Source organism: Lethenteron reissneri, chromosome 61 (genome assembly GCF_015708825.2).
Source record: "Lethenteron reissneri isolate LAM-NWPU_2019-01 chromosome 61, ASM1570882v1, whole genome shotgun sequence".
Taxonomy (NCBI): Eukaryota; Metazoa; Chordata; class Hyperoartia; order Petromyzontiformes; family Petromyzontidae; genus Lethenteron; species Lethenteron reissneri.
The window spans coordinates 6976731-6998440 of record NC_083839.1 but is presented as its reverse complement, the minus strand read 5'-3'; the positions used below and the strand labels follow the sequence as shown (position 1 = coordinate 6998440).

Genomic DNA, 21710 nt, shown 5'->3' with positions numbered 1-21710 from the left:
TAGTGAGTGTGTGTGTAGTGTTTTAGTGAGTGTGTAGTGTAATGTTTTAGTGAGTGTGTGTGTAGTGTAATGTTTTAGTGAGTGTGTGTGTAGTGTAATGTTTAGTGAGTGAGTGTGTGTGTAGTGTAATGTTTAGTGAGCGTGTGTATGTGTAGTGTAATGTTTAGTGAGTGTGTGTGTGTAGTGTAATATTTAGTGAGTGTGTGTGTGTGTAGTGTAATGTTGTAGTGAGTGTGTGTGTGTAGTGTAATATTTTAGTGAGTGTGTAGTGTGATGTTTTAGTGAATGTGTGTGTGTAGTGTAATGTTTGAGTGAGTGTGTGTGTGTAGTGTAATGTTTAGTGAGTGTGTAGTGTAATGTTGTAGTGAGTGTGTAGTGTGATGTTTTAGTGAGTGTGTGTGTGTAGTGTAATGTTGTAGTGAGTGTGTAGTGTTTTAGTGAGTGAGTGTAGTGTAATGTTGTAGTGAGTGTGTGTAGTGTAATGTTTTAGTGAGTGTGTGTGTGTAGTGTAATGTTTTAGTGAGTGTGTGTGTAGTGTAATGTTTTAGTGAGTGTGTGTGTGTAGTGTAATGTTTTAGTGAGTGTGTGTGTGTAGTGTAATGTTTTAGTGAGTGTGTGTGTAGTGTAATGTTTTAGTGAGTGTGTGTGTGTAGTGTAATGTTTTAGTGAGTGTGTGTGTGTAGTGTAATGTTTTAGTGAGTGTGTGTGTGTAGTGTAATGTTTTAGTGAGTGTGTGTGTAGTGTAATGTTTTAGTGAGTGTGTGTGTGTAGTGTAATGTGTTAGTGAGTTTGTGTGTGTAGTGTAATGTTTTAGTGAGTGTGTGTGTAGTGTAATGTTTTAGTGAGTGTGTGTGTGTAGTGTAATGTTTTAGTGAGTGTGTGTAGTGTAATGTTGTAGTGTGTGTGTAGTGTAATATTTTAGTAAGTGTGTGTGTAGTGTAATGTTTTAGTGAGTAAGTGTGTAGTGTAATGTTTTATTGAGTGTGTGTGTGTAGTGTAATGTTTTAGTGTGTGTAGTGTAGTGTAATGTTTAGTGAGTGTGTGTGTGTAGTGTAATGTTTTAGTGAGTGTGTAGTATGATGTTTTAGTGTGTGTGTGTAGTGTAATGTTTGAGTGAGTGTGTGTAGTGTAATGTTTTAGTGAGTGTGTGTGTGTAGTGTAATGTTTTAGTGAGTGTGTCTAGTGTAATGTTGTAGTGTATAAGTGTGTAGTGTAATGTTGTAGTGAGTGTGTGTGTAGTGTAATGTTTTAGTGAGTGTGTCTAGTGTAATGTTGTAGTGTATAAGTGTGTAGTGTAATGTTGTAGTGAGTGTGTGTGTAGTGTAATGTTTTAGTGAGTGTGTGTGTAGTGTAATGTTTTAGTGAGTGTGTGTGTGTAGTGTAATGTTTTAGTGAGTGTGTGTGTGTAGTGTAATGTTTTAGTGAGTGTGTGTGTGTAGTGTAATGTTTTAGTGAGTGTGTGTGTGTAGTGTAATGTTTTAGTGAGTGTGTTTGTAGTGTAATGTTTTAGTGAGTGTGTGTGTAGTGTAATGTTTTAGTGAGTTTGTGTGTGTAGTGTAATGTTTTAGTGAGTTTGTGTGTGTAGTGTAATGTTTTAGTGAGTGTGTGTGTAATGTTTTAGTAAGTGTTTGTGTGTAGTGTGATGTTTTAGTGAGTGTGTGTGTAGTGTAATGCGTTAGTGAGTTTGTGTGTGTAGTGTAATGTTTTAGTGAGTGTGTGTGTAGTGTAATGTTTTAGTGAGTTTGTGTAATGTGTTTGCTGTGCTGTAGACAGAGACTGTCGTGTGTGTGCTGTGCAGATTTTATTCGGGCCACTGCCAGAACCGTAAAGTACTTATGTACACGCTGTTCCTATATCCACACAGTGTACGCACACACGCACAAAGGCCATAACTGTGTGTACTAACGTGGTGCATATACATTCTTATACACAGCCACACTTGTACACGTGTTTGTGCAATGATTGTGTTGTACACAACCACACTCGTACACGTGTTTGTGTAATGATTGTGTTGTACACAACCACACTCGTACACGTGTTTGTGTAATGATTGTGTTGTACACAACCACACTGGTACACGTGTTTGTGTAATGATTGTGTTGTACACAACCACACTGGTACACGTGTTTGTGTAATGATTGTGTTGTACACAACCACACTCGTACACGTGTTTGTGTAATGATTGTGTTGTAGAAAACCACACGCGTATACTGTATACATAATTGCAGTGTGTGTGTCCGAATAACGCACACACCAGAGATTCTGTGAGTGGGAAGCGGTAGTGTTGCTTTTAACACTCGAACCCAGCCACCCGAGTAAGATTTATGCTCACGAACACTAACGTTGGGGAATGTTCGAACCGGTCCTGGGCCTCCCCTAGGTCGACTCGGCCTCAGAATGAGTGCCTGGGTGCGGTGTGTAAACATCGTCACTGGGGGAGACAAAGGCGGTCGGGCGTGGTTGCTGGCCCACCCCCACACCTCAACCGTGTGCCGTGCCGGCCTTCGTAGGTGCTGCTCGCTAACAGCACTTGCCCCGACAGTCTGTTGAGGCTACACGGTGGTGGTGGTGGGGGGGGATCTTTGTCTTTGTGTAGTCACAGTCTGTAGTTTAATAACTGCACCAGGAGCAGAGGGTCTCGTGCAACAAAGGGCCGCTGTGATGAACGCCAGGCCTATTGTGTGGCGAGTGTGTGTGTGTGTGCACGTGTGTGTGTGCACGTGTGTGTGTGTGGTTTATATATAATGATGTCATTTATTTGTTCGGGAAAACATCTCATCGAGTCTCAAGACTCGATCTCTTAAAGCATCCTGCCTCTCCCTTGGGATGGCGTTTGGCCAATTTGCATGTTGATGATTTTGATTGTGTGTTTGTTTTGTGTGTGTGGTGTATGTGTGTCCCTTTGTGTTGCGCAGTGTACGTGTGTGTGTGTGTCCGTGTTTATAATGTGTGATGCTGGTCGCCCTGGCGAGCTCGTTCGCCATGCTGACCTGCTGTATCAGTAGGTGCTCGCTAACAACACTTGCCCAAACTGTTTGTCTAGGCTATTCGGGTGGGTGGGAGATTTGTCTTTATTGCATGTGTGTGTGTTTGTGTGTGTGTGGTACGTTGTGTGTGTATACAGTATAAGTGCATGTGTGTGCATGTGTATATTGAAACATGTGCGTGTGTGGTGTGTGTACAATATAGAAGTGTGTGTGTGTGATTTAGAAACGAGTACTGCATGTGTATAACGTATGTTTTTTTGTGGTGTGTGCATTCACATGTGATGTGTGTGGTAAAGGTGTGTACAGTATAATGCGAATCATGTGGTGTGAGTGTTCATTGTGTCTGTTGTGTGTGTACAATATAGAAGTGTGTGTGTGTGATTTATATACGAGTACTGCATGTGCATGACGTATGTTTTTGTGGTGTGTGCACCCAGCCTGGCACAAGCACTGCAGGGGTGACGTCGGCCTCACTGGGCTGTGAATGGCGGCTGTTGTGTTGTTGTTATTGTTGCCCGTGTTATTGTGTGTGCGTCAAGGGAACAACACGTACACGGCACACAACAACAACAACTGACAACAACAACAACACGTGATATCTTAGTTTTGCTTTTTTTTGCCTTTGGGTGTGTGTATGTTTAAGTAATTTGCGTTTGTGTATATGTGTGAACGTTAAGTTTGGTATGTGTTTGTTTTTGTAGTGCGTGTGTAATTCAAGTGCGTATGTGCCTTTTCAATGTGTATTTATGTACGAATGTGTAGTGTAGTGGGGGAGCAGTAGCGTAGTGGTTAGCGTGCTACGAACCTGGCGACCCGAGTTCGATTCCCGCTCACGTGCCAACACCAGTGACGATTATCTGAACCGGTCATGGGCCTCCCCTAGGTCGACTCAGCCTCAAATGAGTACCTGGTGCGGTGTGTAGTAAACATCGTCACTGGGGAGACAAAGGCGGCTGGGCGTGGTGTTGGCCACCCCGCCCCCTCGCCTTCATAGGCGCTCGCTAACAGCACTTGCCCCAACACTGTGAAGGCTATACCGGGGGTCTTTGTCTTTGTGGTGTAGTGGTGCTGTAGTTGGCACACTGGACTAATCTGTGTTACCGACACGGATAACGTCGGTGGCGAGCGATGTCCAAGTTGATCCTCGGCACCGCATTCACCGGACCCACGATGACTGGCCCGGGCACGGGGAGGCGTCCTCCTCTAGCAGTGGATTGAAAAAAAGGCCTCTTCATTATAATAATTCCACAGTCACAGCGTGGAGCGAGTCCCGAGCGAGTGCTAAAATCAGTCCCCAAGTGCCCCGTGTTGCTTTGCATGACGGTGCTAGAGGAGGTGACGAGCGGTCGGGGAGGGGAGGGGGGGGGGATTTCATCCAGCAGTGGATTGATCATGGCTAAACGGTGACGATTATTAATGTGAAGTGCCAAGGGGATTGTGAAGCTAGAGCAGCGGGGGTGGAGGCTGCCCTCCGTTCAACAATCGTTGACGGCCGCTGTGGAGTTGTGCCGGCCCCCCCCTCCCGCCATCGCGATGTTGTTGGCGTTGACGAGGAGCCCCCCCGCGTGTCCGACCGCCGTCCATTGCAGTTTGTCGAAGCGTCGTCTCGGTAAATTGCGGGCGGGCTCCGCGTCAGAGGTCGCAACCGGGTACCCGATACCCGTACCCTACCCGATACCCGGGTACGGGTACCCGTTTGCGACCTTGGTGCGGCCGGGTACGGGTAGGCCGTGAGTCACTGGTGAGTCACCGTTTGTCACTCATTTCCCAACGTCTTGTCTCTTCTCACAATTCAAGTTCCTAGAATCAACCCACCCGCGCCTGCAACATAGCTTCATCCCAGAGGTCGCAATCAGGTACCCGATACCCGTACCGTACCCGGCCCGGTGCGGGTACGGCCGGATACGGGTAAGGAATCAAAACCCGTTTGCGACCTCTGCTCTGCGTAAATGAAACGACGAAACGGAAATAGGCCTCCGGCTCACCGGCGGATTAAAGCGCGCGCATGCGATGACGCCGGAGCCCGCCGCCGCCGGTGCTGCTGCTGGCTCCCTACCGGTGCCACTCGGAAACGGATCACCGGACTCGCCGGATTGGAGGATGCCCCCGCAGAGCGCCGCCCGCCGTTGTCGTGCCCGGTGTCGATAAAGTTACGTTCGGCCTTTTGCGCACAAGGCGCTTGCTTACACGCGCCGGACGCAGAGACGTACTAACACGCACACTAGCATACACATACTCACAAAGACAAAGGTCACCCGTGGAGCTTTAATGGACACTAGGAGCAAGTGCTGGTTAGCGAGCACCTATGAAGGCTGGCACGGCACACGGAAGGGGGTGGGTGGCCAGCACCGCGCCATACTTGTACACACGCGCGGACGCATGCGTGCACACTAACCCACGCACACTTACCGGACTTTTGTTTTCAAGACGGCGAAAAAAATCCGTCATAATGCTCAGTACGGTGACTCTTACCATTTACGCCTTCGAGAGTGCTGTTTGTGGCGGACCAATTGTCGTTCGGGACCTTTGGGCCAGGACAAAAGTAGTTTGTGATGTTGCACAATGAACGGAACGCAAACCTTGGACCGGTTTCAACTCCTCTAGATATATCTGCAGCAGGGTGTGGTCCATTAAACCTGCTGCCAAGCATAAAAAAGTAGCATTGACAAATGTAATAATCCCCCCCCCCCAACCACCCACATCCCCCTACCCATCTGCTTCTTGGCAGCCTCGAATCGTTGGTGGAAAGTCCACGTTGCTATGGCAGGAAGCCATGCGTTTGTCTGTAAACGCAAGCGTTGTTGACTTGGGTCGAAGTAACTCTTCCCGTTTTAGGAACCTGCAAGAAGGATGGTCGTGATGATTGGCCGAGTCGATCACCGACCAGGAATTGATCTCTTGTGCTGAGCCAGAGTCGGCTGTGCTGGGTATTAATTATTAACTGGGGTCGTTTAATTTCAGTGGGTTCTCAACGGTATCATAATCCCGTGCAAAAATGTAACGTGTCTATGTAAAAAATATATACAGCAGAACCCCTCTTCACGGTCACTCCTGTTAACGACTAATCGCTTCACGATGGGCCCCCATAGAGCCCAATGTGTAGTGTATAGTCGTGTATATTGTAGTGTATAGTGTAGTGTATATTGTAGTGTAGTGTATAGTGTAGTGTATAGTGTAGTGTATATTGTAGTACCTGCATAGTGTGTTCGCTTTCCAACCATTCCCCTGTTAACGACGGGCTGTTGTAGATACAGCAAATATTAATGAATGCATTGAATAATATCAATTGTGTAAATATAAAGTAAGTATTTTGGGTTGATAAAGGGGGCAACTTTCGATGGTATCGGAACGAATTAAGCCTTGAACGTGTTTCCTATACTCGCTTTACAACCGAGTCGCTTAATGACCAGTTGAGTGGAATCAATAATTATCGTCGTTAAGAGAAGATGGGGGGTTTCTACTTTGGATATAAATCGGTGTCCCAACCTGCAGTAACCACCGTGAAGTTTGATCGAATGTGCCTCGCGACAGACCCAGCTTTTTGAGGAGGCGTTCATCCAGCAGTGGACTGACGTGCCTGACCTATGCGCGTGATGTCTGTCCGCGTAGGGTTTTTTTTTTGGCGGAGCCAGGAGAGAGAACTCCACAGAGACCACGACGAGAGAGAGGGTGGGGGGCATTGGGTGCCATCCTGGGTTCGTCACCAAACTGACAAAAGCTACAACGAATAATATCGGGTACAGCAAGCGCTCTGTTTGGTGGGCTTGGTAACTTCGGGGAGGGAGGGGGGGTGGGAGTGGGGATGCTGGTTTTGGGGGGTGGCCTGGGTACCAATTGTCTTGAATGGGTGGGAGGGGGGCTAATGGGGTGGGGGGGGGGGCTGATGGGGTGGGGGGCTGATTGGGCGGCTTCCATACCGAAAATATGTTTGATGGCGAGGTGCCCCCCCCCCCGTGTTTTTATAATGAATGCAGCTGCAGCAGGAGCGTGTCCTCAGTTGTGGGGGGCACAGCCCACCCCCCCCGTGTGCAAGTGTCTGTATATCCTAGGCGACTGATTTGTGGATTGGCACTCCCCCCCCCCTTGTCTCCGTTCAATGGTCCCGTGCCATCATTTGCAGCAGGTTTCTTTTGACAAATCGTCCGGCCGATGCAGCCAAGTAAAGATAAATAAAGACTCTTGATTCTGTGTTGGCAGTGGTGGACAAGCTCAAATTATAAAAAAACTATGACCCGTGTCAATGCCGCGTGTATGTGCGTGCGTGTAGGCCTTCAAACAAACAATAGTTGACGTTTCGTGCACTGAACCTTCTTCGCCGCAGAGCCACTCCAAACCTCTGAGCCACTTGACCCCTCTGGCCTCTGTGCTGTGAAGAAGGGCTATTGCCTGAAATGTCACCTACGATACACTACTTTTAAAGGCCACACACACAAGTGTTTTTGACGAATTTGTTGAGTTGTATGTTGAACTTCTTTCGCACCGTGCGTAGCCAACTGCACTAATCGTAGGTGCGGGGAAAAGACATCAAACGAACACACAAAAACCAGTTCTCAGGAAATGATTTTGTCAATCTAGATGATGATTTACAAAGTGCACAGCTCACACCGGCTTCCTGATATCGGAAGGAGAGGAGCGTTCCAGACGGCCACAGAAGCAGCGCATGCCGGCGACCGTCTTTGGTGGTTTTGCCGTTGGCACGAGCGGGGCCAGTGTGTGCCGACGTCAAGCTCCAAATTTGCTACGTTTGGAAAACGGCAGCCCAAGTTAGCCGGTCGTGAATCTACGGGGGAAATGAATCGCCTCCGACCGCGACATCTTTCGCGGGACCGTCCTGACAAAGAATGTTGAGACTCGGCGAGGCTTTCCTGGGTCGAACGCGCGCGGTCATAATAAATAAATCTCGGCACACCGATCGGTTAAAGCCGCCACGGTGCTGGTGTGGTCGTCGTCGTTTACCGGGCGCGCTGGACCTGCGATCCAGAGATCGTCGGTCGAAACGAGGGTGGGGGGGGTGGCAAATTTCTACAAACCTCCCACCTCTGTCCTCCCTGGTCAGTATACATGGGTTCACCGCAGTCTGTGGCAGGTCGTGTGTGGTGGTATCAAGTGTGGGTAACTCCCACCTCTTCCAACAATGTCAGCGCTGAAGAGTAGACCAAATGCCCCATCTATAGCGGAGGCCCTTGGGCCAGCGGTGGCACGAGCAAAGCAGTTGCAGAGCTGCCCCTTTACCGCTTGCTTATCAATTGGGGATCTCCGTGTGCATGTGTCTTACTGTGCGAAGCGGTGGCAACTGCTCTACGAATCCAGCGACCCGAGTTCGATTCCCGCTCACAACAGCAGCGAATATTTGAACCGTCCCTGGGCCTCTGCTAGGTCGACTCGGCCTTAAATTAGCACCGGGAGTCCGGTGTGTAGATATGAGCACTTGGGGAAACAGGTGGTCGGGTGTGTGGCGCTGGCCACCCCCTTGTGTGCCGTGCCGGTCTTCTTAGGTGCTCGTGAACAGCACTTGCACCAACAGTCTGTTGAGCCTTTAGGGGGGGAGATCTTTGTGTGTTACTGCTGCAGATACCATGGTGGGCAGTTCCACATACTAGGCGACCTCACAGTCGACATTTCATAATCGTCCTAACGACACGAACGGCAGCGTCGATTTGAAGCGCATAATTTGCCCAGAGTTTGAGAAAATCTGGCTTATTTATTAAACGAGGCAATGGTCTTGACACATGCACGGAACTGAACTGGCACCACCATCACCACCCCCATGCCGGCGTGGATGAGCCGAGTCCTTCGGTCCGAGGGCCCCACGATGTTCCGAGTGAGAGTGTCTCCCTTTTTAAATCCTTTATATTAACTTCGCTTGCTTGCGTGCTTGCTTGCTTGCTTAGGACCGTGCAAATCTTTCGCTCGTTTTTTAACGCACTTCCCGTGATCCGATCGAGCTGACATTTTGCACACAGACTCGTTGTGCGAGACAATTAATGTTCGTGAATTTTTTTTCCAAAATTTGACACTGTTTAGGGAAAACAAATTAAATATTTAATTACCAATTGCTTAATACTGGCAGACAATCATCTGACCCATAGATTGCAGCCATCTCAAGCCAGAGGACGAGAGGACTCTAGCCGCCACGCATATAAAGGATTTATAGTGAAAACTTTGTTTTTACGGGTTTACTTGTTAAATCCTTTATATTAAGTTCGCTTGCTTGCTTGCGTGCTTGCTTGCTTACGACCGTGCAAATCTTTCGGTCGTTTTTTAACCCACTTCCCGTGATCCAATCGAGCTGACATTTTGCACACAGACTCGTTGTGCGAGACAATTAATGTTCGTGAATTTTTTTTTCCAAAATTTGACACTGTTTAGGGAAAACAAATTAAATATTTAATTACCAATTGTTTAATACTGGCAGACAATCATCTGACCCATAGGTGGCAGCCATCTCAAGCCAGAGGACGAGAGGACTCTAGCCGCCACGCATATAAAGGATTTATAGTGAAAAACTTAGTTTTTACGGGTTAAGTTTTTACAAGCTTTTATTTAACTCACTCCGTCTGTTGTAGCCTCCAAAAAAAAATCTTATAACTCTCATTTTACCCACTTCCCAATGTGCTATCGAATGCAAACTTGAAATAGCTGTGTCATACTGATGACAAGACTATATTCTATCATACAAAAATATAAAATATATTTTTTTTTAACATTTTACACGCTTTTATTTAACTCCCTGTCTGTTGTTGTATCCTCAAATCTTGTAACTCACTTTTTACCGTCTTCCCAATGTCGTATCGACTGCAAACTTGGTATAGGTATGTCATACCGATGACAATACTATATTCTATCATTAAACATTAAAAATATATATTTAAAAAAATCTTTTTACGGCTCTAATTTTCCACGTTTACGGCTCTAATTGTCCACGCTCAACTCACGTCACGGCAAGCCTCGGGGAGCCACGCCGAGGGGCGGTGGATGTGGAAGGAGGGGCGATGGGGGAAGGGGGCAGGGGGAGGGGCAGCTCGGACAGTACATTTCATTAAAGCGTGTTTTTAAAAAAAGTTTAAAAAAATATTTTATATCAAGAAAGGTGAATGTAATTTCCGTCTGATTTGCAGCACCCCCAATCGGTTGTGCCATGCATAGCTCTCCGCTGCGTGAACGGGTCGCGTACCGCGTATTGTTTGGCACGATGTCCGACGTTCCGCTCTGCGTGCAGGCGGTGATGGTGCCAGTGTTGGTGGTGGCAACATCACCGGCCACGCCGGCACCATCGCCGCCGGCACTCGCTGCCAACTCCAAATAAATCCGAACATGGGGAAGACACGTGTAATGTGCGTGCTCCTGGTTTGTGATGTCGCGGCTGCTGTGAGAGTTTGTGGTGCCGTTGTTTGATTGGCTGACTGTGTGAGTGTGGCTGACTGCGTGTGAGTGTATAAGAATAGGTTTTACCCTTTTTGGCAATAATAAAACAGTTGTGTTAAGATGTTAAAACACCATCATGCTCTGATACTATCAGAGCATGGTTTTGGTTTGTTTGCATGTCCACCACAAGTACATGTGGTTAATGCAGACAGGATTCCTTGCAAAAGGTTTCAGTTTGGTGTTTAAACATCTTAACACAACTGCTTTATTGCCGGAAAGGGTCAAACCTATTCTCATTTTGATACTGGCAAGGGGGGTCCCATGATGCGTGTGAGTGTGGCTGAGTGCGTGTGGGGGGCGGTAGTGCAGCGCTATGAACCAGGTGACCCGAGTTTGATTCCCTCTCATGGCCAACATCAGTGACGATTATCGGAAAAGAGGTCTGGGCCTCCCCAAGGTCGACTCGGCCTCAAATGAGCACATGGTTGCAATGTGTAAAAATCACAGGTGCTACTCGCCAACAGCCCTTGCCCCCATCAGTCTGCGAAGGCTATGGGGGGGGGGGTGATCTTTGTCTTTGTGGCTGACTGTGTGTGTCTCTCTCGCAGGGAGGGCGAACGAGCGCCTGTGACGTCATCGCGAGGACGCACGTGAGCAGCGACACCGACACCACACGAGGTACAACGTGAGTGGGGGCCCGGTGGGTCGTTGGGTGGGGGGTCCCCGCAGGTCGTAGGGGGGGGTCGCGGGGGGTCCCGACCTGCAGGGTAAATTGGGGGTCTGTCACCTCCATCTTCCAACACGTCGGGCCAGCGTAGAAGAGGAGACCAAACACCCTCTTTAGAGTGCCCTCCGGTGGAGGGCCCTTCCGCCAGCAGCTGGCGTGAGCGGGCACTTGCAGGGGCTGCACCTTGCATAGTCGCACGTTGGATTGCCGTTTCAACCGAGCCGATGGAGTTTAACAGACACGCGCAGTGTGTCAGTGTTTGTGTGGGTCGCCAACGTGTGTGCGGTGCGTATCTGCGTGCGGTGTGCCGGACCCACTGGTCTTGCGTAACGCGGCTTGGCATGTTTACTCTCGTGTGCCCGCGGAGATAGTGGAAGATAGTGCGGGTTGGTAGCCAGGGCCATCGTCGCTCACGGCGCGACCCGGATGGTCCGTAGCGATCCCGCACACATGGCACTTTCCAGTGGTGACGCTGGCGGCCGTCGTTCGTGTGTTCAGAAAATCCTCATGGGATCCTCGGCACTTGGTCACTCGGTCACACGGGACGCGGGGACGTGGTGATGCGGGGACGCGGGACTCACGGCGGCTGTTGGCGATGGCGCCTCAAGCATGGGAACAACAACGAACATTCAACTCGGAAGGCGTTGTCTAGATTACAGCAGCGCTGCTAAACAACGTTACTTGAGCGAGCGACTTTTTGCTTTAGTCCATGGGCCCAGACCAAAACAAGTCACTTATTGGTTCTAGATTTGAAGCTTTCGTGACTGCAAGGATTCATACTCTTAGTTCTTTCGGTAAAGTCACGTAGGTAAAAAATGAAATTAATAAAAAATTAACCCGTGAAAACAAAGTTTTTCACTATAAATCCTTTATATGCGTGGCGGCTAGAGTCCTCTCGTCCTCTGGCTTGAGATGGCTGCCACCTATGGGTCAGATGATTGTCTGCCAGCATTAAGCAATTGGTAATTAAATATTTAAAAAAATTTCCCTAAACAGTGTCAAATTTTGCAAAAAATTTTTCACGAAAATTAATTGTCACGCACAACGAGTCTGCGTGGAAAATGTCAGCTCGATTGGATCACGGGAAGTGTGTTAAAAAACGACCGTCGTAAGCAAGCAAGCAAGCAAGCGAACTTAATATAAAGGATTTAAAAATAAAATAATAAAATCACCTTCTTCTTCTTGGTTCTTTCGGTAAAGTCACATAGAAGGAAAATAATAAAAGAATAAAAATAAAACATAATAAAATTATTCTCACGACGTTTCGGCCACAACGCAAGCAGCCGTCTTCAGGTGGAGAACAGGTCTGTAGAGAAGGAGGCAACACAAGTCTCCGTCATCAGGTGGGACCGTCACAGCCAGATTTGCTGCATCAAGTGAGGCAGGGATTCAAGATGCAAGCTCTTAAATACAAGTTAAGGGGGAGGAGAGGGGGGAGGAGCTTATCAGAATGTGGTAGCCAATGAATGGAACATATCAGGAGGGGCGGCTAAAAGAGGGCACGAGGTGCTCGTGGGCGTCGACGTTGACGTGTTTGTGCGCAAGTCACTGTTGATGCACATTATAGAAAAGAAACGATACCAACTGAGGTGGGAACGTCTACTAATGATTTTTGTAATCCTTCACGTGTGTGGGACATATTCTGATATGATAACCTTTGCGGAGTGGCAACTTAGTTGTAGTTACCATGACTTTTATACCCATACCCTATGACAGGCGTACGGAACATTGAGATGGGCATTATTACTGAAAAACTACCTAGACCAAAACCAGTTAGGTCACAAACTGGTATTTATTGGTTTAAATACACAATGAAAACACCGGATGATAAGGAATACCACAGTGAGGTAAGGAACTACTTGAATAGTATAAACATTGACATTCGCATATACTTAGTCAATGAAACATGTAATCCCATATATATTGTTAGTGATGGGTATATGTGAAGGAGGTTACATTATTGTTATCAAGCTCTGGGTGTACTTAGATGGTGTTAACAAGGGTAACCAAGTCCAGAATCACCACACTGCATCAATGTACACTACTACCACCACAGTAATACCATCAGAATCACCACCCTGTGTCACTCATCAGACTACTCGTCATCTGACTCCCCAAGTTCAAAGTCAGGTTCTGGATCACCCTGCAGTTTTTGGTGACTGCAGGTCTCTAACTTGCACAGTCTGTGCATGTCAGCCCGTTTGACAGGCACGTGCAGCTTGACACTTGCATGCGAGCAGTTCCAAGACCACATCTGGTGCAGGTGGGGTAGCGCACCCAGTAAATGGCCGGCTTGCCATCATCGTCTGTCCATCCATACTCAAGTAGAGCTTGGCACCACAGGGTTAGCCTGCAGACAGCACCTCCAGATTGCTGCCTGATAGTTGGCTCGTTGAACATGCATGAAGAGGCAGTCTCTACATGGTGGCAGCTGGCTGGACTCGACTTCTCCCCTTTTGGTGCAGAAGGGCTGGTAGCGCAGTTGGTTCACCTCGCCAGTGCTGCTGTTAGCAACGTACATGAGGCAGGTGAACTGCTCAATTGTCTGGAACAGCTCATCACTCACATTCCATGACTGCCCCAGTCGACTAAAAGTCTCTTGGCAGGAAGTGTCCTTTCTCACCATCTTCAGGGCGATCAGCTTCCCTCGACCGGCGAATGCACTGACAGTGTCGCAGCCTGTGAAGAAGGCGTGTCAGCCAATTAGGCTGTCACAGATGATGCTGTCTCCAAGTGACCTTGCTAGTTTGGTGATATCGACAAACCGCGCGCGGTTCTGTGTCCCACACTTCTGGTAGATGGGACAGGTGATGTCCTTCTGGAAGCCAAGACAAGCACCATGACATCAGTCTTCTCAGCTGTGATGATAACTGCCTTTGAACCCACATTTGCTGCATGCAATGCATGCAGGAGCAGACGTGAGTCAGCTTCTTCATGCGTGTAGTGCAGCTCTGCTACTTCCTCACACTCATCTTCTGTCAACTTGTAGCAAGTTTCCTCACATTTCATGTGCAACACCTTACCATGCAGAATCTCTCTGTATCGTGGGAGTTTCCACTCTTCCACCAGGAACTTGATGAGACTGGTCTTGTTGGAGGGACTGCACAGGAATCTTCTCCACTGCTGGACGTGGTGTCCCCCTGCGAGGTTTTTGTACTGGAGTGGTGTCTGCACCCCGGTTCAGTCGTTCAGCATCTTTTGAACGAAGTCTGTCGGTAGACATCAAAAACAACATCAATCCTCTCACTCTGTGCCCCCTCGTGGAGGACCTGGGTCAAGGCTGACTGCCACCTGTGCAAAGGTTTTGTTGTTGCCATTCATTGTTTGGACCAGGCTCATCCCATCAATGATGGAACTAGATGGGGTTGGGATGTCTTCTGCAGGAGACGCATTCTTTTCAAGCTCTCTGGCAAGTGCAGCCTTGTTTGTTTTTCGTAGGGACCCATCAGCATTTGCCAGTGCCCATGGCAGTGGGCCAAGTGGGTGGGCAAGCACATCCTTCATATTCACCTTCCTGCTTTCAGGATCATGTGGCTGAACAGGTTTCTATCTGCCTTCAGAACTACATCCTGTGCTTTTGATGTCCTCTCTCAATTTGATGGCTGCTTTGGCTAATGACATCTTGAGCACCGCCACTTTTGAGAGACTGATTTTATTTGGTAAGTTCCCTCATGGGCAGGTTATCTGGATAGAGGAGGAGTTTTCTTTTCCCGTCAGGGAAGATGTGCAAGGCTCCAGCAAACGCACTCTCCGGCTTTCGCCTTCTGTGCTTTTTGGTTGAATCCTTGACTCGGACAATGCTGAGGGAGTTCATTGATAAAACCAGTCTAGAAGTGAGATCAGTCATTGTCATCACTTGAGGATTGCCAAAACGCTCCATCCTGATGAAGAGGAACAGCTCATTGTATGACTGATTCACAGCAGCTTCGTACTGGGCTGCAGCATTATTATCTTCACTGCTAGGCAACCTCTTCTTTGGAAACCTCCTCTTTGGGGTACAGTCTATAGCATGACCTGTGGTAGTGCCCTTCAGCTGCTCCAAGGTCTCTACTCACAATGGCAAGAATTCTGAGTAAGAATTCTGCTGTCCGTTTTATTCGTGGCTGCACTCCTGATCTTTGCATCAGCTTGCAGTTCTCGACACTGTACCAGCACTTCTCTCGTGTTCTTTCCCTTGGCATATTTGTCGCTTTTCTGACAAAATATGCACTCTGCGTCATAAGTAGTAGACGCACTTGGGGCATGTCGAGCCGTCCTCTTAGATTATTTCTCTTCAGCAGAGCCACTGACTGGCACTTTGCTTTTCTTTTGCAAGGATGCCATCAGGAACTTTCTTCATAGAGAAAATGATGTGACACTTTCTGTGGTAGTAGATTTCTGGAATCTGTTCCTCAGGAATGTCTTCTGCCAGTTCCGAAACTGGTGCATGATTTCGTATCTGAGCTGCCCTGAGCAGAGTTCTCCAACACTTTGTTGTGACACCAGCTTATGTGTGTAATCAGAGCAGTGGATGATGCACTCCAACCATGGTCGCTTTGGTAGTGGGTTTTTCCTTGCTTGTTCACCATGCAGTACAATCAGAAATCATCATTACTTTGATGCAAAACTTGAATTAATCTGTCAGTACAGTAAAACCTTGGATTGCGAGCATAATTCGTTCCGGAAACGTGTTTGTAATCCAAAGCACTCGTATATCAAAGCACTCGTATATCAGTTGTGATCACGTGACGCTCTGCAGACAAAGCGTATACACGTACTGCTCGTATTGCAAGACCTCGCTCGTTTATCAAATAAATATTTATTTTAAAAAAATTATCGTCTTGCAGAACACTCGCAGACCAAATTACTCGCAATCCAAGGTTTTACGGTACTTTGGTTACACATTGAGGGCAACGGAGAGTTTACAACCCAAAAGCAAAACTAACATTGATAAAGGGTAAAATTCATCTTAACTAATCTTAACTAAATTCAGGGGAGGTACTACAGGTGAATAGGCAAAAAAAAATTCCTGTCCTTTTATCAGAATGAAACAATTACCAGATGAATATACACAACAATATAAGATTTTTTTGTATTGTGACTTTCCTCCCCATTCATTGATGCATATTGTGTGTCATCTCATTAAATATGCACCAATTTGCATATTACGTAAAACACAATATTGACTTAGTAGATGAAATCAGAACTTTTTGGTTTGGTTTAATGTTATCAATAACTAATTGGTTGGTAATCTACAGAGGCAAATATTGTTCTTTCAGTTAATTATGTTAAATACACTTTTTAGATATAATACCACGTAAAATGAATATGACAAAAGATGTAAAAAAAATCCCTCTGAACATTTCTAGCTGTTCCAAGTAGGAAGCAGTATGTAGAATTATGTGGCTTTATTTTTCGATTTAAAGCTTTCGTGACTGCAGGGATTCATCTTCTTGGTTCTTTCGGTAAAGTCACGTAGAAGGAAAATAATAAAATAATAAAAATAAAACATTAAATAATTCTCACACAAACTTCAGGTGGAGAACAGGTCTGTCGAGAAGGCAGAGTCTGACTTCTCGACAGACCTGTTCTCCACCTGAAGATGGCTGCTTGCGTTGTGGCCGAAACGTCGTGAGAATTATTTTATGTTTTATTTTATTATTTTCCTTCTACGTGACTTTACCGAAAGAACCAAGAAGATATGTGGCTTTACCTATTAAGAAACATGAGTTGTCAAACTCGGCATGCAAAATGTCATTTTGAGAACATCGCAATGCCAGTTCTGGCATTGTGATGCTCGTAGCAATGAGATTTGAGAGTTTTGCTTGTGTTCTCCCTCGTATTGCCATGACGGCAAAGTAAATAGCCATTTGTGACTAAACTAGGAATCTGCTCCAGAGAATAAGCGTTTCAATGATATGCAATTCGACTCGGTTATTTCTTAAACGCGGAGACAAATTGCGATGAAAGATGCAAAAAAACGCTCATTTAAGGCTTTGTTTACTTGGTGAAGTTTGTGTAAAATCTTGAAAACGAACTTTGTATAAAATATAAATAGTTAGTTTTTGCGATTTTAATCATCAATTATTACCAAGAGCAAAGTTACGGGCAATAATTGTCTACATATTATTTGGGTCTTTCGGTAAAGCCACGTAGATAGAGAAAAATAACAAAAATCTAAATCACGACGATTCGATTTCAACACAAGCAATCGTCCTCGGGTGAAAAAAAAATACGATTGCTTGTGTTGCGATCGACACGTCGTCATTTTGATTTTTGTTATTTTTTTCTATCTACGTGGCTTTACCGAAAGACCCAAAGAATATGAATTCCTGCAGTCACGAAAGCTTTAAGTCAATTGTGTGCATGTTTTGAAAGTTTACAATTTATAGAAGCAAAATATAAAAAAAAAATCTAAATTGACCAACTGAACAAAAATATTTTTTTTCCCTGTAGTACCTGGCCTTAACTAATAATCTGAGGGTAAAGTTACCACTTTAGATATCTTTACTGAACAGAAATAATACAGAACCACCAGTACTTGCCTCACGTGCCAGTAAATGATCATGGGCAAACAAGCCGCTGGAAACAGAAGTGAAACAGACAGCGCCAATTTTTTCCAGACTTCACTAAGTCACTGAAATTGAGGAACAAGCGGGAATAAATGCAAGAATATGTATGAAATACATGCCTTGGGGACAAACATCCATTTTGTAAATAATGTAATGTTTTATTTGTAATGTCCGGGCAAATAGGCGTGATTGTGATAGGTGCAAAAACAGGTTTCCTGCGAGAAACCTGAAACAGCTGCTCATTTGGTAAGGTTATCGTGTATTATTTTACTTTTGTTGGTGTAACAAATTAAATGGCACCATTGAAGTTTTCTGGTCTGGCCCAAGGACTACTTTAGTGGACGAGTGAGTGGGTCACTGAGTGAGTGGGTCAGTGAGTGAGTGTGTGAGTGAGTGAGTGGATGAGTGAGTAAGGGGAGCGGTGGTGTAGCGGTTAGCGCGCTGCGCTATGAACCTGGCGACCCGGGTTCGATTCCCGCTCACGGCCAACACCAGTGACGATTATCTTAACCGGTCCCGGGCCTCCCCTAGGTCGACTCAGCCTCAAATGAGTACCTGGTGCGATGTGTAAACATCGTCACTGGGGAGACAAAGGCGGCCGGGCGTGGTGTTGGCCACCCACCCCCTCGTATGCCGTGTCGGCCTTCATAGGTGCTCGCTAACAGCACTTGCCCCTACAGTCTGCTAAGGCCAAATGGGGGATCTTTGTGAGTGAGGGCTGTTACGAGCAATGTGGTGGTGGTTGAACACCGTGTGTGGTGGTGGTTGGTGGCAGTGGATTAGACGGGGGGGGGGGGGGGCGGGGGCAGTCCGTGTCTGGTAGATAGACGGAGTCCTCAAAACGGGCGGAGGAATCAACTGGTTGAAGTTGACGGGAACAGCAACGGCGGCCGTGGCGGCAATAGAAGGGTGGTGCGGAGGGGGCTGACCGCCAGCGAGCGAGCGATTGACTGAAGTGAGAATGAGTGCTGGATCTGAGGGAGAATCTCCCTCTTTGTGTCGCCTGCGCTTGACCGGGAACCGTTGCCGCGTGCGTCCGCAGCGGTTTGTTTATCAACATTTTCGCCATCTGGTTTTTTTGTGTGCGAGCGGGTGCTTGCTACCACCGCCCACTCGCCCCCCCCGCCCCTCCTGTAACGGTTCGCCCTGGACCAGGCCGTGATTTGATTGCTAATGACCTGGTCAGGGCTTCTGGAGGCTGCCGAGTCCACGCTGCCGCCCGCCTTTGTTGGCGCGGGCGCTCGTGTCTTGTGCGATGACACAGTTGCCAAACTAAAAATAACTCCTCGGGGGTTTTAACCGCGTGTGTCGTGCACAAGTCGTTTTGTGCGCGTGCGGTACAGTGTATGGGGAGCGGCGGCGCAGTGGTTAGCGCGCCGTGCGACAAACCCGAGTTCCATTCCCGTTCACGACCGATAACGGTGGCAGATGTTTGAACCGGCCCAGAGCTTCTCCCCCCCCCCACCCCCAGGTTCATTCGGCCAATATTGAGTCCCCGGTGCAGTGTGTACACATCGGCACTGGGGAGACAAAGGGGGTCAGACATGTTCCTGGCCGCTCACCCCCGCATACGCCATGCCAGCCTTCATAGGCAGTAACGAACACCACTTGCCCCAACAGTCTATTAAAGGCATGCGCGTGTGTGTGTCTCACTCTGATCTTGTGTGCACATGTTTGTCTGCATCTGATCGTGTCTGTGTGCGACTGTGTGTGCACGAGTCTTTGTAGCTGCGCGTGTGACTCGGACATTGCATGTGTCTCCGTGTCACGCGAGTTACCCAACACGTGCAAATGAGCCTACGTAGTCAATTGCTGTGTCTCTCTCCCTCATGAAACCAGAAAAACTATCACAAAGTCCTCTGACAAGCCTAATCTGCTGCTGCATTGGCAGTGGTGCACGAGTACAAACAACGACAACTCGACGTGTTCGGGCAATGATACCGTGTGCAGCCTTCTAAAGGAAAAGTGCGATAGCGTGCGACGTTTCGGGCAACGGGCCCTTCATCACAGAGCTCAAATTGCTGCCGGACAAAAAACGCATTAGTCTGTCGGCGTTCGACCATTGAGGAATAAAAAAAATATATTTGCTCGAATGACATGGGGGTTACCAACTTCCACAATCGCCGCAACAAAGCCCCTTTTTTTGGGGTCGCCGCAGTTTTAAGCCACTCGCAGGATTAACATTTCTCTCGCTCGCAAGGCCTCGCTGGGCCGCCCCTCTCCCTCCGAGAACACGAATCCCATCGAGGTTCTCTCTCTCGCTCTCTCTCCCGCTCTCTCTCGCTCTCTCTCGCTCTCTCACGCATCTCGCGCTCTCTCCCGCTCTCTCCCTCGCTCTCTCCCTCGCTCTCTCCCTCGCTCTGTCCCGCTCTCCCGTTCTCTCCCGTTCTCTCGTTCTCTCACGCATATCGCGCTCTCTCTCCCGCTCTCTCCCTCTCTCTCCCACTCTCTCGCACTCTCGTTCTCTCTCTCTCGCTCTCTCTCCCTCGCTCTCACTCTCTCACGCTCTCTCACGCATCTCGCGTTCTCTCGCGTTCTTTCTTGCTTTCTCTCACTCTCTCGCGCTCTCTCTCGTTCTCTCTCCTTCTTCTCGTTGGCTCTCTCCTTCTTCTCGTTGGCTCTCTCCTTCTTCTCGTTGGCTCTCTCTCGCTCTCCGTCCATAAGACTGCCGGCTGCTTGTGCCCATGGAGGTCGCTTGCGCCTCGCAGCAACAAGTTCCTGGGTTGGATTCCCGACACGGGCACCTCTCTGTGTGGAGACTGTAGACTGTATGGGCGAGCCCTGTTAGCGAGCAGCACCTATGAACGCCGCCGCAGCACACAAGGGGGTGGGTGGCCAGCACCACGCCCGGCCGCCTTTGTCTCCCTAGTAGCGATGTTTGCACACTTCACCGGGTACTTAATTGAGGCTGAGTCGAGCTAGGGGAGGCCCAGGACTGGTTCAGAAACGCACACCGATTGTAACGGGTATTGGCCAAAAGTTCCTAAAGCTATAAAGATGACCTGCAAATTACTCAATTGGGATATACAATGGAGTGGTTCCTCCTCCTCTCCTCCCTCCTCGCTCTTGCCCCTCTTACTACTCCTCCCTCCTCCTCCTCCACCACTAACCTCCTCCTCCTCTTCCCATTCACCCATTAAGTTTTTGTGAGCACGCATTTTTATCAACAGCATGTGTGCGCGCGAGCGTACGTGTTAGCTTGTCCGTGTGTCAACGTGCGCGTGTGTGTTCATGCCTGCGCGGGGAGCAGTGGCGCAGTTGTTAGCGCGCGGCGCTACGAACCCCCGATGACCTGGGTTCAGTTACCTGCCACGGCCGACGTCGGTGCCTAAATAGTGACATTGAAATGGGTCCTTGGCCTCCAGTAGATCGACTCAGGCCGAAGTGAGTACCTGGTGCAGTGTGCAAGCGTCAGCGCTGTGTAGACACAGTCGACCCGCGTGGTACTGGCCCGCCGGCACTAGCTCGTGTGCCTCACCGGCCCTTCGTAGGCGCTTGCCAAATAGGACGTGCCCCAAGAGTGTTGTGAGCTACGCGGGGGGGGGGGGGGGGGGGGATCTTTGTCCTCGTCATCTGAGCGTGTATCCAAAAATGTGTGGGGAGCGGCAGTGTCGTGGCTAGCGCGCCACGCTAAGAACCTGGTGACCCGAGTTTGATTTACCGCTTATGGCTAAACACCCAGTGACGATTATCTGGACTGGTCCTGGGCCTCGCCTAGGTCGACTCGGCCTCAAATGAGTACCTGGTGTGGTGTGTAAAAACATCGCCACTGGGGAGACAAAGGCGTGGTGCTGGCCACCCGCCCCCCTCGTGTGCCGTGTCAGTCTTCACGTGCTCGCTCGCAGCACTTTCCGCAAAGGTCTGTTAAGGCTGTACAGGGGATCTTTGTCTTGTTTTTGTGTCCATATCTGAGAGCGCCTCTGTGTTTAGCACGTGCTTACGCTTGTGTGTTTACGCTTGTGTGTTTGCATGTGCGTGTGTTTTTGTGGGGATCGGTAGTTAAGCGGTTAGCACGCCTTGAATAAGTATACCGAATGTGGTGTGCAAACATCAGCACTGGGGAGACAAAGACGGCCGGGC

At 48.2% G+C, this 21710-nt stretch overlaps 2 protein-coding genes across 7 annotated transcripts in view; both read left to right on the top strand.

Moving 5' to 3' along the window:
* Window positions 1–21710, top strand: part of LOC133358351 (TPR-containing protein DDB_G0280363-like) — a 45477-nt gene that overhangs the window by 3819 nt on the left and 19948 nt on the right. For 5 of the 6 annotated variants that reach the window (XM_061576638.1, XM_061576637.1, XM_061576635.1 and 2 more), the window contains exon 2: window positions 10961–11030. The gene's annotated coding sequence lies outside the window, so the exon portion shown is untranslated. Of the gene's footprint in view, window positions 1–10960; window positions 11038–21710 lie in introns of all 6 variants that reach the window. The other variant, XM_061576636.1, reaches the window with a different exon arrangement.
* Window positions 1–21710, top strand: part of LOC133358273 (G protein-activated inward rectifier potassium channel 1-like) — a 77193-nt gene that overhangs the window by 49010 nt on the left and 6473 nt on the right. The gene's annotated exons all lie outside the window — the stretch shown is intronic.